Below are 2,682 nucleotides of genomic sequence, written 5' to 3'. Positions count from 1 at the left end.
TTAACCTTGAGTCTGATCTTAACAAACATGAATATATTACAGACAGTATTCCTCACCCCACCACCATGTTCCACACTTTATTTCTGCTGTGGTGTGATGTGGTAGCTGCTTAGCCTCACTGCCAACACAGAAGACAGCTCATGTCACAAGCACTATTCAGAATCCCAGAAAAGACAGACTATGGATGTTCTGCAAGATATTGTTATATACTACTGTACTCCTGGTGAGAGATATTCACCATAGCTGAGGAGTATATTTAAGCAATAAGGCGTGAGGGGGTGTGGTATATGGCCAATATACCATAGCTAAGGGCTATTCTTATGCACAACGCAACAAGGAGTGCCTGGATACAGCCCTTAGCCGTGGTATATTGGCCATATACCACAAACCCCCGAGGTGCCTTATTGCTATTATAAACTGGTTACCAGCATATTTAGAGCAGTTAAAATAAACGTTTTGTCATACCAGTGGTATACATCTGACATAACACGGCTGTCAGCCAATCAGCATTCAGCTCGAACTACCCAGTTTATAATTGCACACAATAGAGGGCTTGCAGTTGCGTCACAAACCACCTAGCAACCGCACCAGGAGCCATGTTGGAAGTCCTCCAATAGTCCAAATGGCTGGCTGTGTTCTGCTATCACTGGAAACTTCGGGAAGATTGCCCATTATTTTGTTTTTCTAAGGACCCAGAAAACGGAGGCATTGAGCGAACCTATTCAAGTAAATACATTTATTTTGAAAATGATAGCTACAGGAACTTTGTGTGCAACCTAACTCAAATGATCTGCTAATGTAATGTGTTTGCTAGCTAGCTAACTTTACATACAATATAGCTACAGTAGCCAAGTTAATTAAATATTACCAACTTGCTGACTTAATATTAGCTAGTTAGCTACCTATCTTGATGTATTTATTTTTGTAACTCAAAACGTATTTGTGGCTAGGTAGCTAGCTAACTAACAGAGGGTGAAAGCTAGCAGTTCCAGCTGTCAGAAAGGATAGTAGGCTACTCTGGATAAGGCAGGTAACTTTGTGGGAGGACGTTATGAAAATATTCTCCAGTTCCAATCCCTAGCGAGAAACTATGAGGACAGAGAGATATAGAAACATAATATTCAGTGCTGTCTAATTTGAGTATAATGCAGCCTGTTTCTTTGTGATGTTTTCAGTTGTCAGATACAGAGAGCTGTGAAACCCTGTCTGCGGATGAAGAGGTCCCAATGAATGTCCCAAGAGAATAAAGGTAAATCCTAGTATACCATGGATTATATGTGATTATATTGTTAGCAAGTTTTGTCAACAATGTATAAACCTATTACAACTGGAGCAGGCCAACTCTGCTGGGTGTGCAGGCTTCTGTTCCAGCCCATAACTAACACACCTGATTGACTGTATCAAACCTAATTAGTTGATAATCAAGTGTCCTATTGCTAGGCTGGAACAGAAGTCTGCTCAACCAGTAGTTTAGGGATCAGTGGAGTGAGGTTGGCCACCTCTGGTAATTACTTTTTTTTGGTTCACCTGAAATTATGCTTTAGTAATAATAGCATACTTGTTGATAAGATGTGTAACCTTTATATATGAGTTAGCTTACTTGTACACTTTGACATGATATGAAAGTGTTGATTCTTCGAAGTGAAGTGTTTAAACTTGTTTTATTTGTTAACTTAAGGGGCCTCCCGAGTGGCGTAGCGGTCTAAGGCACTGCATCGCAGTGCTAGAGGCGTCACTACAGACCCAGGTTTGATCCCAGGCTGTGTCGCCGCGACCGGGAGACCAATGAGGTGGCGCACATGCACAATTGGCCCAGTGTCTAGCAACTCCCTGTGCCAGGCCAGTATGGTGTTTCCTCAGACACATTGGTGCGGCTGGCTTCTGGGTTAAGCAAACAGTGTGTCAAGAACATGTGCAGCATGGCAGGGTTGTGTTTCGAAGGATGCTTTCAACCTTCACTTCTCACGAGTCCGTACGGGAGTTGCAGCGATGGGACAAGACTGTAACTACCAATTGGATATCACTAAAAAGTACACTTTTTTTTTTTACAAAGAAATAAGTTATAATTGTTAACTTAAAACTATATTATTCAAGATGAACTAGTGTCAATGTCGATTAACCACAGCTCACAATCCTGCAATAAAGAGGGTAAAGGAATTTGTCTCTGTTGTATTCTCAAATGAGCACGACCTACGTTTTTGTTCAGTTGTAAGCTGTCCATTTTTTTTTTTGGATTGTCACGCTTTTTTTTCAAGATACAGCATCAGCCATGTGAGCCCATTTTGCAGCTGATAATGGCATGGAAAGCCAATGCAGTCATAGACCTACAGCAGTGGTTCCCAACTCCCGTCCTTGAGTACCCCCAATAGCACACATTTTTGTTGCAGCTCTGGACAAACATACCTGATTCATCTGATTGAGGGCCTGATGATTAGTTGATAAGTTGATTCAGGTGTGCTTGTCCGGGGCTACAATAAAACTGTGTACTGTTGGGGGTACTCAAGGACCGGAGTTGAAAAACACTGGCCTACAGTATGATGGCATTAGCCTTATGGGCATTTGCAATGCACCCCTTGACATTGTGCATCTGAACCAGAGAACATCTTAACTCACACATTGTTTACATATTGTTGAGCTATATTCTCAATTTAAAAACAATGCCAGTAGACAATTTATATGAGG

At 41.5% G+C, this 2,682-nt stretch overlaps 1 long non-coding RNA gene across 1 annotated transcript; it reads left to right on the top strand.

Moving 5' to 3' along the window:
* The first annotated feature begins 573 nt into the window (after nt 1–573).
* Nucleotides 574–2,180, top strand: LOC139023566 (uncharacterized). Its single transcript, XR_011474705.1, has 3 exons — nt 574–726; nt 1,176–1,249; nt 1,679–2,180. It is a non-coding gene; the product is annotated as an uncharacterized lncRNA (long non-coding RNA).
* The last annotated feature ends 502 nt before the right edge of the window (nt 2,181–2,682 follow it).

This window comes from Salvelinus sp. IW2-2015, linkage group LG33, assembly GCF_002910315.2.
Source record: "Salvelinus sp. IW2-2015 linkage group LG33, ASM291031v2, whole genome shotgun sequence".
Lineage (NCBI taxonomy): Eukaryota > Metazoa > Chordata > Actinopteri > Salmoniformes > Salmonidae > Salvelinus > Salvelinus sp. IW2-2015.
This window is presented reverse-complemented; position numbering and strand designations above follow the sequence as displayed.